This window comes from Ochotona princeps, chromosome 1 (genome assembly GCF_030435755.1).
Source record: "Ochotona princeps isolate mOchPri1 chromosome 1, mOchPri1.hap1, whole genome shotgun sequence".
Classification (NCBI taxonomy): Eukaryota; Metazoa; Chordata; class Mammalia; order Lagomorpha; family Ochotonidae; genus Ochotona; species Ochotona princeps.
The window spans coordinates 106,473,777-106,487,533 of NC_080832.1; the positions used below are offsets into that span (position 1 = coordinate 106,473,777).

Here is a 13,757-nt window from a genome sequence, read left to right on the forward strand (position 1 = left end):
CTCTCAGTTTCTTCATCTGTAAAGAGGACCTAGAAAGCCCTGGGCAACTGGCCTCCAGGGCGGGGATGCCCGTCTTGTGATCTATTGTGGATGAAGTGGCTGTGGGAAGTGTGGTGAGCGTGGGGCAAGTAATTACTGTCACTCGCCAGGCAGGGAGGACTGAGGAGGTCATGAGGCCGTCAGCTGCCTAGCTGGAGAGCCCCCCGCTACGCCACCCCATGACCTGAACAAATGGTGGGAGAGACCTGTGGCCCAAGGCAGGCCGGGGATATCCCCAGCTCTGAGTGGAGGTGGCCTGATGGGGACCTCAAAGGGGTCTGGCCTGAGTCTGGGAACCCCCAGCTTCAGAGCCCTTCCCCATGCTGAGTGCCCTGGGAACCCCAGCTTGGGGGGCTGTGTGGCCAGCTGCAGGGGCAGTACCCTAGTCCTGACTGGCAGAGGCCAGTTTCCAGGAAGCTGTGGGAGGCTTCCTGGAAACCTTCAGCGGCCCAGGCGAGAACTACCGTGGTCCAGGGTGCTGTTCAGTGGCAAGGTGCGTACATTGAACATCCACTGTATGTTTGCAGTTTAGTCTTCCCATTCAGTTAATGTATAGGTCTTTTCTATTACAAATGGGAAAACTGAGTTCCAGGGAGAGGGTGAGCCTTTTTCTCAGTGTTGCCTAGCTGGTGAGTGGCAGAGCTGTGGGTATTCAATCAGGGGTTAGGTGGCCAGTCTGGGCAGTGTCACAGCTAGCTGCGAGTCCATGGGCGGAGACTCTCTGATGGTCAATTTCTTATTTGAAAGGCAGTTATAGAGCCAGAGAGACAGGGTTAGAGATGCTGCTTTGCTCCCCAGATGGCTGCAATGGCCAGGGCTAGGTCTGGCCAGAGCCTGGAGCCAAGAGCTTCTTCCAGGTCTCTGACATGAGTGCAGGGCCCCCAAGCATTTGGGTTATCTACAGTCACCTTTTCTGCTTTCCTAAGTGCATTAGCAGGAGCTGGATAGGAAGTGGAACAGCTGGGGCTCAAATGGACACTCACAGGGTATGCTGGCATTCCAGCGTTGCAGGTGGCAGCTTCACTCACTATGCTCCTGTGCTGGCCCTAGTACCTGCTTAAACAACCCCCGCACCTTGCTTAAATCATTATGGTGAGGATGGCTAAGAAGTGATCCCTGCGCAGCCTCTGCTGCCGTGTGGCCCTGGCTAGGTTTGCTGGCTCCCCAGGCTCCTGGGGTGTGTGGCCCAGGGACTGGCCCCTGTCTTGCCCTTCTCAGCAGACCAGCTGATAATCAGGTGGATCAGAAGCCTCTGGGAGAACATGAGCCCTGGACTACCTGGTCACACCCCGCAATCCCACCCTAAGGCAGCTGGGGACTGTGAGAGCCCAGGCAGGGTCTGCTGCTTCATGCCCTGCAGGCATCTCATCCAGTGACCCCAAATCTGCTCCAGAGCTTCCCCACAGGCGTTCTGTAGGCAGCCACTGTGCGAATGTTGCCTGGCTGTTATGATGTAGGTGTCCACATCTGAGTGCCAGGGCCTGGTTTCCTGTTCATGCACACCCTGGGAATCAGCAGTGCTCGTGCAGGTAATAGAGTTCCAGCAGGTGGGGTTCTTTAGCCACTAGGCTACCGCGCTGGGCCCTAGTGTATCTATCCTGCTGTCTCTCAAATAAATAAAAAAAAAACTGGGGGGAAGGGGAAAGTAAAATAGGAGTAGAGGAATGAGGAAATGGTGGTGAAAGCCTTAACTGGAAATAATATTTTTATTCTTTGAGACACATTACACAGCCTAGCAAACATACTAAGTAGTAATGATACCCAGTCAGGGAGGGGCCTGCATGGTAGCCTAGCGGATAAAGTCCTCATCTTGCACGCACTGGGATCCCATATAGGTGCCAGTTCTAATGCTAGCAGCCCCACTTCCTTCCAGTTTCCTGTTTGTGGTCTGGGAAGGCAGTGGAGGATGACTCAGGGCCTTGCGACCCTGCACCCACATAGGAGACCTGGAAGAAGCCCCTGGCCCCTGGCTTTGGATCGGCTCAGCTTTGGCCATTGCAGTCACTTGGGGAGTGAATCATTCGATGGAGGCTCTTCCTCTCTGTCTGTCCTCCTGTTTTATTTATTTGTTTTAGATGGAGAAACTGAACCCTAAAGTGAAACCTTGGAAAGCATTTTCCTGGGCCACGCTGTTGCCTGTAACAGAGCTGGGGCTAGACCCAAGTGCATCTGCCTCCACAGCCACCTGCTCTGCCTGGGCCCTTACCTGCTGTCTGTTCTCAAAGTGTGTGGCTGCTCCCTTCTTGAGTATTCCTTCCCTCTTCCTGCTCCTCCTTCAGCTTCTAGCAATAGAAGGTGTCCTTATTCCCCGGGGTGGGGGGGATATCTATGGGAGCCGAGCTGTGCTTGGCCCCCAGCTCCGGGAAGATGTGTGCTGACCGAAGGAGGCAACATGCACATGTCAGGCCCTCAGACCAGAACTCAGCAGCCGGTTCAGGAGAAGCCTGACTGTGTTCCACCAAGCACAGATGTCTGTGACTCTGGCAGTTCTTAGATTTTTGGGGGCCATGGGAACAGGGAAGCAGAGCCTTGGCCAGGGAAGCCACGTGGCAAGGACTCCTAAGATCGGATTCATTCCACAAGTTTGCAGCCTGAACTTGTACACACACATTCCTGCACTAGGCAGGCTGGCTGGTGGTAGGGGACCCTTTACACAGAGGCTACACGAGGCAAGGCCCGGTTTCCTAGCTGGAGGCCTAGTTTGCCTGGTTGCTAAATTTGGAGGGAGAGAGAGGGAGGGTCTTGCTGGTGCCAATTAGGCTGAAATTCCCTGGGCTCCCACCTCTGCTGGCTGTGGTGGCTCCCCTGGGAAGGCGGGAGGAACTGAACCTCCCTGGCAGAGGGTGTTTTGTCCTGGAGGGCCATTTGCCCATGGTATTCTTAGCACTGAATCACCCGAGAGACTATTTTTAGCCTGAGTTCTAAGTGGTGCCTACATCTGGCACGGCCAGGACCAAAGCGGGTGAGGGTAGCAGGAGCGACCCCTTTTGGTGCCTCTGGCTCCTGAGGTCTTGGCGCCAGCTCTGGCCAGAAGCTGGACACCTGGTAGTTGCCTGCTCCCTTGGGTGCCTTGCCTGCCCTACCATAGCTCAGCTCCTGTGGAGAGGTGAATGTGGAGGTGCAGTGGGTGCCCTGTTCCTGTTGGCAAAGCAAGGGCTGAAGGTACTGTCCAGCTGGCCCTTTGCCTAGCCATCCATTCAGGGTGCTGGCCAGCGTCTGACCCCTCAAACAGGGGCCTCCAAGGTGGGAGGGGCCCTGCCTAGCCCCAGGTGAGGACAGAGGGGCTAGAGCAGCCGTGGCTAGTCCCAGGCAGGCTCTGCATTAGACCACTCTGGGGCTGAGTCCTGGGCCTTGACTGTGTGACCACGTACTATTCGTCAAACTCTCCGTGCCTATACTTTCTCATCTATGAGCTGGGGACGGGATGCAGTGTCGGGAGGATCAGGTAGCAGTGAGTGCCACAGCACATTGGAAGGTGCCACATCACAGGGAGGTGGCGATGTGGTCCTTGTGCTGCCCTATTGAGTGAGTGGGCAGGAGGCATCCCAGCTTTCCCCTGAGGGAGGGGATCCTTGGGGCATGGGGCACAGAGGGCATAACAGGGATGATTTCTGCAGGGCTGCAGCCCAAGGTTGAGGGCTCACAGGTAGACTGGAGGTGGGGCATGGCCCCATGTAGGTTGGGAACATGCGATCTTCCCACACATTGCTTTCTGTCCACTCAGGACGGAAGTGGTATCCTGGGCCGTGGAGTGTGGTGCACCTGGCAATCGGGAGCATGTGGGTCCATGAGACATTCACTGGCAGTGGATGTTGCGGTGTCATTCCCTTGAGGGAGGGCTGGAGTTTCATTGCCTTGAGAGAGCTGGGGGAACAGCTTGCCTTAGAAGTTTTGGGGGGCAAGGCTCCCCCTGAACCATGCAGTCCATACCCCCTGACCTGCTTCTCAGGGGCTTCTGGGATATGAAGAGGCTGAGAGATGTGGGGTTCTAAACTCTCCCTCAAAACCCCAGAGGTGCCTTGAGATGCCCTGGGAGCATGGGAGAGGTCCCCACAAGGGCAGCTGGGTGGTCTGGCCCTGCCAGTTTTCCATTGAGCTGCTGCATCTTGGACTGCACAGACCAAGGTCCCAGAAAATGGGGTATTCTGCTGCTAGCCTCAGCCAGGAGCCCCGTGGGCACACAACTTCCCAGGCTCCTGCTACCTGGCTGGCTGTGCCCTCTGACTGGGCATTGACTTGGGAGGCGATGTGTGCTAGGGACCCTGATACCTGGGGTGTGATGACATGGAGGGGGCTGCTTCTCAGAGGGAAAGCCAAGCTGCTGTCCTCAGGAGGGGAGGTGCTCTGTTAGTGGTGAGATCTGGGTCACATGAGAGGCAGCACCATGATGGATATTAAAGCATCTGTCCAGGCGCTGGTGTGAGGCAGGTGCTCAGGGAATAGTTAAAAGAAGAGAATAGCATGGTAACAGCGCACCAGCTAGACAAGCAGCACCTCTGATGTAGGGACAAAATCCCCTCTTTCCTTCTCACCTCTGCCTTCTCCTTCCCTGTCCCCTGCTTTGGGGGACTAGTCTGAGGTTACCTCAGCACTGGGTTCCAGACTTGGCCTCGGTCATAACCTTGAACCTCTTCACTTCCCCAATTGGATTCTCAGTTCTTTCATCTATAAAGTGAAAGCCGATGGGCTCAACCTAGAAGGCCCCTTCTGGCCCTCACAACCTTCGTTCTCAGGGGCAGTCTCTCCCAGTTTTGGGGGAGGGGAACATTCTCTCCCTGGTCCCCCTCCACATGAGGCCTTGGCCCAGGGCGGGGGACCCTGACTGAGGAAGGATCTGTGCTCTGAGTGGTGGCAGGTGGACTTTAAGGATACTGTGCTGCCTGCTGCTCCTCAGCTGTAGAGAGAGCCCGTGGGTGTTGGGGTGGGTGGCCATCCAACTGTGTCCACTGGGCAAGAGGGGGTTACCACTGTGACTTTGGTGTGTGACCTTCAGGGAGTGTGGGCGGCCCTCGGAGGGAGTACATGTTTGTGTCTTTGGGCCTGGGTGTGAGGGAAAGTGTGTGTGACCTGTGCTTGGGCCAGGAGGAGGCAAGTGCAGGTGGATCTCAGAAGGGAAAATGATTGGTTGCAGCCTGAGGTTCCAGAAGGCCTGGCCTCTTCCCAGCAGGCTTTCTCCCCTCCTCCCCTGCTCTGCCCTTGGAGTGGAAGTGGAGTAAGGGACTGCTCCCTGACTGAAACCCTTCCTGGGGAAGTTTCAGACCCATGGGCTGCCCATGCTGCCATTGTGGAGAGTCAGTGGTGACATTGTGACATACAGACCCCCAAGTCCTGGAGTCATGTAAGGCCCTTGCCAAAATATGTGTTCTCACCCCCATCCCCAAGGCCCTGACTGGGGGCACTCATGGTGGTCAGCAGCCGAACAGCTTCTCAGCTTGAGAAGACTCCAGACAGCTGGGGCAGGGGGCAGGCAGAGGACAAGCCTCACCTGCTCCCCCCACCTGACCCTCTGGCCGCCACCACCAGCGGGTGACTCACTCCTCCAGGGAGTAGGCCAGCTCCCACTTGGGAAGCCCCAGGGCCTGGTGCAGACCCAGCAGTCACCCAGCCTGGGTGTCTCAGGGCCTTGGCCAGCTGGGGAGTGAGGAGGCAGGCCCTGTGTTTTGGGCAGGGACAGGTAGAGCCAGACTTCTCTTGCCCCTTCTCCTTCCATATGGCCACAGCCAAGGCTGCAACCTCGGGTTATGTAATGGACCCAAAATGCCTTGCTAGGGAACAGCCCAGCTGGGGCCAGGACCCAGGAATGCCTGGCCAGCAAATGCTGCCACAGGGCCTGCTCTAGCTTCCCTTCCTCCCTGCCCCCTCGCCCCCCTTTCCCCAGGGGGCGGTAGACACGGGGCTGTGCTATCTGGGAGGGGGAGGGGAGGCCCTCTCCTGGGACATGAATTCTTGGCCTCACCCCAGCTGCTGGCCCGCCCAGCTCTGCTCCAGGGTAACGCTGGGTGCACACACAGCCCCATTGTGTGCCTGGGGCCCTGCGCCCGCCATGGGCCTGGCACCAGCTCTGTCAGCAGCAGTGGCTTCATTAGTTTCTCGGCACCCCCGCTGGGACCTGAGTCTTGTCCAACCCCATCCCACCTCAGCCGTGAGGAGGAAACAGGGGGGCTGGTGGCAGGGATGAAAGTCCTGGGTGAGGAGGGACCATGACCAGGTCGGACACTTGAGAGGCCATCAGCCGTGAGAGACACAAGTGAGACTTAGCTCATTCACCAATGAGGCAGCTGAGGCAGCAGGCCTCAGGCCTCCACTCTTTGGGGAGCTATGGGAAGCCTGGGAGAGGGGTGCAAAGCCTGGTGGGGTCTGGTACCCCTGTGTGCTCTTACAAAGCCTGCTGGTACATTTGTCAGGCTGGTGCTCTGGCTGAACAGGCAGGACAGGCCTGCAAAGCAAGAGGGCAGGTTCTGGGTCTTAGTTGCTCTGTTCCACCTGCCCTGTGGCTGTTGGAAGGGACAGTAGAGGTGATGCTTAGTCAGGGTCTGGTCAGCTCCTTCTTCTTCTGTAGGTTTATTTATTTGAAAGTCAGAGTTCCACAGAGAGAGGGACACACACACACACACACACACACACACACACATCTTTCATCTGCTGACTCAACCTCAAAGTGGCCACAGGAGCTCTGGCTGGACCAGGCTGAAGCAGGAGCCAGTACCTTCTTCTGGGTCTCCCAAGTGAGTGTAGGAGCCCAAGGACTCATTCTCTGCTGCATTCCCAGGCTCATAAGCAGGGAGCTGGATCAGAAGTGGAATAGCCAGGACTTGAACCAGATGAGGGTGCTGCCAGGACCCTTGTGGGACTGGTTCTTCACCTTGCAGGCTGAGCTGACTTGCAGCCCTGACTCCCAGGGCTGTGGAGCTGCAAGCTCCCCTTCCCCATCCTGCTGCTCCCTAGCTCCCTATCCATGCTAAGCCCTGGGCCTGGCTCCCTGCTTCAGCACGGCCTCAGCCTCTGCAAAGGGGCAGTGACCTACAAGGTGGTGAAATGCTGGGCTGGGCCCAGAGTACAGGAGGGAAGGAAAACAGGGAAGTCACTCCTTCATTCCTTGCCCAGGGACTCCATCTCTCCCTCCATGCAGCCCGGACTCATCATCCTCTGTGATCACCTTTCTCAGCAACCAGCCCATGCATCTTCATCTCGGGTCACAGAGCAGGCATGTCCAGCCTTACCTGTCTTAACATGGCAGGGTCCAGAGCATCCTGTGTGGGTGCCCTCTCTGTGAAGGCCACATTGGAGATGTCAAGAAAGCGCAAAGCCTGGGCCAGCCCTCAGGGTGCTCACACTCAAAGTTTTGGGGGAAATTGACAGAATGGCCTCAGTTTCTCATCTGCAAAATTGACACACTAGTACCTCTTACTTCCCACACGGAGTGGGAAAGTCAAATGAGTCCATGCGTGAAAAACTCCTGGACACTATTCCCGCCAGGTGGCTAATGAATCATCTGATTCAGTTTTTTTTTTAATATTTTTATTGCATTTTTTGAATTAATTTATACCTTAATTACATTGTATTACGTGACAGTTTCATAGGTACTGGGATTTTCCCCACCCCTCCATCTTATTCAGTTTTATGTGCAGGTGTAATAGAGGCAGAAGCAGAGCTCTCTATACTGGGCAGAGCTGCTTTACTCCAAACTAGATTGGAAATACCACAGGGACTATCTTGGTCAATCTCGTGTTCCTGTGTCAGACCAGAGTCAGACTTAGGGTAGATGAGGTGGCTGTTTTCAAGCAACGATCAGAGGAAGGTAAAGACAGGGTGGGCTCCCCCAGAGGAGGCCCTAAAGTATGGCTTCAGGGGATGAGGAGCTGGACAACCCATGGAGGGGAAAGAACTAGAAGGAGCATATGGAAGCCAGGCCCAGGTTAGAGTGAGGGAGTCAGTAGGTCCCCTGGCTGCCCCTAGGGCTTATTCATGGGGAGGGAAGACCCCCCTGATGCCTTGGGGTCCCTGGCAGGGCATTTGAACTTTAACTGGAGGGGCAGGGAGCCCCAGGGGTGGTGGAGCAGGAGCATGGTTGGTTCTGTCTCTGTGTCTTATTCCCTCGGGACCACCTTCTTCCTCCATTTCTCCAGTGATGAGTTCTATCCACTCTTTAGCCTCTTCTCTACCATCCTTACTCACCCCACCCTGAGGACCCCCAGCCCTGCCTTGGCTTCCTCTCTGGCCATTCTGGCCTGTTCCCTCTGCCCTGCTGTTATCTGTTTTCCCTTCCTCTTCTAGTCTCTGGGATAGCAGTTGGGTAGAGTTGGACTTGGGAGGTGGTGTGGTGCATAGTGGGAGCTGGCATGATGGTGCCTGGGCCTGCGATGTGATGTGGCCCTCTGTAGCCTTCATGGAGTGACCTCCCCACCTCAGTAGTGTGGCTGAAGCTCAGGAAAAAGATCAAAGTTTACATCGTCATCCAGATGCAAGGAAACAGGATTTCCAACCAGATAAATTAGGGAGGGAAAGGATCTTGTCTTTTTGTTTGTAAGGTTAATGAAGAGGGATATTGAAACAGATGGGAAACCAACTACAGAAAACCACAGTTTCTCTTCTCCCTACAAACATCCATTTGTCTACCCATGTGTGTGTTACATCCATTCATCCATCTATGCACAATCCTATTACATCCATCATGCAGGAATCCATGCATCCGTGCACACATCCAGCCATTCATTCATCTATGAATCTATCCATTCACCCATGCATGCATCTCTCCATCCATCTATTCATGCATCCACCTGTCCATTGTATTCATGCACCTATGCATTCACCAAATACTTGCTCAGCACCTCTCTGGTACTAGGCATTACATGAAATACTTTTCGTTTAACTGTAACAGTCACTCTCCAGAATGGACATCATTCTCATTTACACACAAGGAAGCTGAGACCCTGTGAAGTCAAGTAGGTTGATGAACACTGCACATCCAGCTGAGATGCAACTCTCTCTGCTGTTAGTGTGCGATCAGAAGGCAGCATTTGGTTTCAGCAGCGCCAGGATCTGAGTGTGGAACATTGACCACTGTGTCATCAGATGCATGGACATGCAAAGGTTCCAGAACACTGAGGTTCTACAGTTCTATCTTTGGAGCATCATCCTGGAGCCAGAGAGCATTGCCAGACCTCACGTCCTATAGGGATTTGTCACAGCAGCCAAATGTTGCTGACATCACCTCCACCATGGAGCTTTCTTCTCCATGCAGCTTGTCACACAGCCAGTCCTGGTTCCTTTGTCTGTGCCTTATCAACTCTGATTCTGAGGGCACAGAGAAGTAAACTGTCAGGGACCCAGCCATATTCTCTTGGGCACCTACAGTCTGAAACTGGCCCTCCAGAAATAGGGACCATTTCCACAGGTCCACATTTGGCTGCTCTCCCCCAGCTCAACCAGTCCCCTCCAAGGCCTGAATCTTACCAGTCTGCTGTCAGCCTTCCTGCAGGGTAGCTCAGCTTATTAGTGTTATGGTTGTTTGTTTGTTTAACAGATTTGGAAATAGACAGAGGTCTTCCATGCTCTGGTTCACTCCCCAGATGGCCAGGTCAGCCTAAAGCCCAGGGACAAGGGCTTATTCTGGTCTCCCATATGGATGCAGGGGACGGGGACTTGGGCCATCTTCTGCTATTTTCCCTGGAGCATTAGCAGGAAGCCAGATTAGAAGTAGAGCAGGGCCCTTCGCAGTAGCCTAGCAGCTGAAGTCCTCACCTTGCACTGGGATCCCATATCGGCACTGGTTCTAATCCCAGCAGCTCTGCTTCTCATCCCGGCAGTCCTGATTCCCATCCAGCTCCCTCCTTGTGGCCTGGGAAAGCAGTAGAGGATGGCCCAAAGCCTTGGGACCATATACCCGTGTGGGAGATCCGAAAGAAGCTCTTGGCTCCTGGCTTCAGATCAGCTCAACTCCGGCCATTGCGGCTGCTTGGGGAGTGAATCAATGGACGTAAGATCTTCCTCTCTGTCTCTTCTCCTCTTTGTATATCTGACTTTACAATAAAGTGAGTAAAAATCTTTTTTTTTAAAACAGTAGAGCAGGGCCTGGCACAGTAGCCTAGGAAGCCAAGCAAGTCGTTGCCTTGCACACACCAGGATCCCATATGAGCTCCTATTCTAATCCCAGCAGCCCTGCTTTCCCATCCAGCTCCCTGCTTGTGGCCTGGGAAAGCAGTCGAGGACAGCCCAAAGCCTTGGGACGCTGCACCTGCTGGGAGACCAGGAAGAGACTCCTGGCTCCTGGCTTCAGATTGGTGCGGCTTCTGCTATTGTGGCCACTTGGGGAGTGAATCAACAGATGGATGATCTTCCTCTCTGTCTCTCCCCCTCTCTGTATATCTGCCTTTCCCATAATAAATAAATAAATAAATCTTTTAAAAAAGAAGTAGAGTAGCTGGGGCTTGAGCTGGTGACCATATGGGATGCTGGCATTGAAGGAGGTGGCTTCACCCACTGGCTGCACCACAGCGCCAGCCCCTGGCTTTTTTCCCCTAAGCTCTGGAGTTAGTTGTTCATTTTCAGACCTCCTTGGCAGAGGCAAGGATATGGGTTCAAAGACTGGGGGGAGGGTTCCACAGCAGTAGTGTAGGACTTGTGGGATGGAGAAGGGAAGGAAGCTGACAGTGTGGGCCTCTTTGGTTCCATCTCTCTGGGAACCATGGTTACCCAGTGGGGCTGGGGTCTTTGGTTAGGGGTCCTGGGGAAGGAAGGGTGTGGACTCCCTGGCTCTGGTGTAGGTACAGGTGGCGCTCAGGAGGGCTGGTTCCAGACTGTGGGTGCCCAGGGGAATATGCCTGGGGCCTTGACAGCTTTGGCCCCATTAGCCAAGGCCTGACCTGGTGGTGTGCCAGGCAGGTCCCCTTGCCATAGTCTGCTTCCTGTCTTTGTCCAGTGACTTGTCCAGGAAGACCCTTCCCACAGGGGCCTGTCCTCATTGTCCCCTTCAGTGGGTCCAGCAAATACTCAAGGAGCACTGAAGAGGTGCTATGCATAGAGAGCAGAAGCTGGGCTGGGGTGGGAGAGGGGTGTTTTCTGGGGCATGAATGAAGCTCTTCTCAAGCCAGAAGTTGGCTAGCCCTTGGCAGCTAGCATGGCTAGTCCCTGCAGGCAGCACCTCCATGACTCCACACTCTCCCAGGCAAGCTGGGTGCTGGTGGCACAGGGTCTGGCACTGTCACCCAGTCCCCTCCCACCTCGAGCATCCTGAGACAGTGATTGCCGTGGTTTTCTGACTTCCTTTTTCTTTCTCTCACTGCCCTGCCCATGGCTGCCATGTGGCTGCCTTTAGTCAGCTGGGAACTAGGCCTTCTAGTGCTTTCCTTCTGTGTCTCCAGCAGAAGATGATGTAATTCTTGGGGCCCGAGAGGAGAGGACACCTTGGCCCTCCACTAAAGCCTGGATTGCGCTTGTTTCCATCCCCACACCTGTCGGCTTCATCCCACTGCAACTCTCAGCCCTAAGGGGACAAGGGGATAAGATGAGGTAAATGAAGGAAGTGGTGTAGGTAAGACCTCTGGGGTAGGGACAGGTGTAGTCCCACTGGGAAGTGTATGGGGCTGTGGGCAGGTGTATGGAATCCGCTGTCCCTGAGATTCTGCACCCACAGCCCCTCCCCAGCGCAGCTTTGGTCATGATGAACTTCATGGTGGAGGCAGGAGTGTGTCCACCTGAGCCGGCCACACTCATTACCTCTGACATTCTCCCATTTCCTGGAGTGGTGGGGGGTGGCGGTGAAGGCATCAATTCCCGCCAATGGGCAGAGCTGGGGTATCAGAGAGAACATTTCTGCTGTCTCTCCTGACCCCACATGGGCAGGTGTATGGGTCTGTGGCTGGGGGTGTGGCAAGGGAGAACAGAGAGGGTTTGGCAGGAGTTGAGATGTGGGGAAAATGGTGGGACTTTCAATTCAGATCTCAGGTTTGGCCTTAAGCGTCTTTGATCCAGTCCTGCAGCTGCTGGCCAAACCTGACCCTGCGGGAGAAGGTGGAGCAGCTCCAAGCCAGGCAGATAAGAGGGGTGGGAGATAAGCAAGGGGGAGCAGGGTTTACTGACCTCCGTCCCCACCTGACGCACAGTCCTGAGCAGTCTGTCCTGCTGAGGCAAGAGGCTTCTTGGGGGTGTTGGAGGCCCTGGGGGGAGAGAAAAAAAGGTGGCTGTGTCTGTGTGAGTTTTGCAATAAAGCCTTCATGTTGCTCCAATACCTGTGTGTGGCCTGGAGAGGTGGGGCAGGTGGGAGGTTGGAATGTGGCTGTAGGCGGTCATTTCTCCTCTTTGGGCCAAGGGAGGGTGGCGTGCTGGGCAGGTTTCTTCTGGCTTCTCAGGAGGAGAGGTGGAGCTGCTTCAGTTGAAACCTGGGCCTAGGGCAGCACCCTTCACTGAGGAGCCCTGGGGCCGTTAGGGGCAGGCTAGGCTCTGGGAGAAGGAGCCCAGGATTTTCTGTTTTGACTTCCCCAGGCCCAACTCCTGCACTGGACAGAGGAGGAGGCCCGTTGGGACAGGTGCGTGGAGTGAGGGGACAGCAGTCCCTGGGCCACTGCCCGCACTGGCTACCCGGCCTACCCCGCCAGGCGTGAGTCAGATCGAAAGCAGAAGCTGCCAGACACCGCGGAGAGTGAAGCGAGGCAGAACCAACTGTGCTATTTTGGAAGCCGGTTAATTCCCCCTCGCGCCGCCCCGCCTCCCTCTCTCTCTGGGCTCTCATCCTCCTCCTGGCACTTTGGCCTCCTCAGGGGGCAGTTAGGACAGGGCTGGATTTCCCTGGTGTGTGTCTGTGTGTGTAGGGGGTTGATGGGAGAGGGCAGAAAGCCGGTTACCAGCTCCTCCCTTTGCCAATCCCCCACCCCCCAGTTCTGGTGGGGAGAGGGGAGGAGCTGGCTTCTCCCAGCGCCCGTGGGTGTTGGAGGCCAGAGCGCCCCCTCTCGGCGGCGCCCGTGGGCAGGGCGGCCCAGTTGAGCGGCCAGGTCACCGGCTCTCAACCCTGCCCTGTGGCCCTGGCGCCGCCCTCCCCGCCTGTCTTTCGCCACCATCAGGGCCAGCTGTCAGCTGCCTCTCCCAGGGTCTTGAGTGATGAGCACCTCAGGTGGGAGCCTCTCCCGGCAGTGAACCTCAGCGGCCTGGGAGGGATTTCCGGGCCCTGGGGAGAGATATTTTGGGGCTGTGGGCCTTTGCAGAACCTGTGAAATCGCTCACTCCGCAGCAGACCTGACCAATCCTCTTAAGCCATCAGCTCGCTCATTGGACATCCTAGGCCTGCTTGGAGTTTTGCTCCTCCTGTCCACCCTTTTGGGTTTCTTTGGAGCCCAGGCGAGCCTGGGGGTCCCTGCCGTCCAGCCTGCAGTGGAAAAAGAGGTCAGTGGGGTGTGTGTCGTCTGAGCTGAAGAGGAGGGCATGGGGGCGGAAGGGATTCCTTGTCTTTTTTGGAACCGTGGGCCAGGGGCAGGTGGGCTTGGCCGTTGTAGTGAGCACATGCAGTGGCAATGGGAAAACCTCTGCTTCGTGTGGCTGCCTCTTGGGTGGGGTGCCTAGGGTCAGAGCTGTACTGTTCACCACCCCTAGCGTATGTGCGATGTTGCTCACCCAGGTTGGCGGGGGGTGGGGGCGGAGAAATGGTCAGTAGGCAGGGGACCAAATGACATCTCGATCCTTGCAGGTCTCAGGTGAGCAGGACTTGGGTTTCTGGCTGCTCAGATGGT

At 55.8% G+C, this 13,757-nt stretch overlaps 1 protein-coding gene across 3 annotated transcripts in view; it reads left to right on the plus strand.

Moving 5' to 3' along the window:
* The window catches only part of TFEB (transcription factor EB), a 47,547-nt gene that overhangs the window by 15,536 nt on the left and 18,254 nt on the right, over positions 1-13,757 (plus strand). Inside the window, exon 1 of one of the 3 annotated variants that reach the window (XM_058663260.1) lies at positions 12,228-13,413. The exons of the other annotated variants lie outside the window; for them this stretch is intronic. The gene's annotated coding sequence lies outside the window, so the exon portion shown is untranslated. Of the gene's footprint in view, positions 1-12,227; positions 13,414-13,757 lie in introns of those variants that run through there. 3 annotated transcript variants of the gene reach the window in all.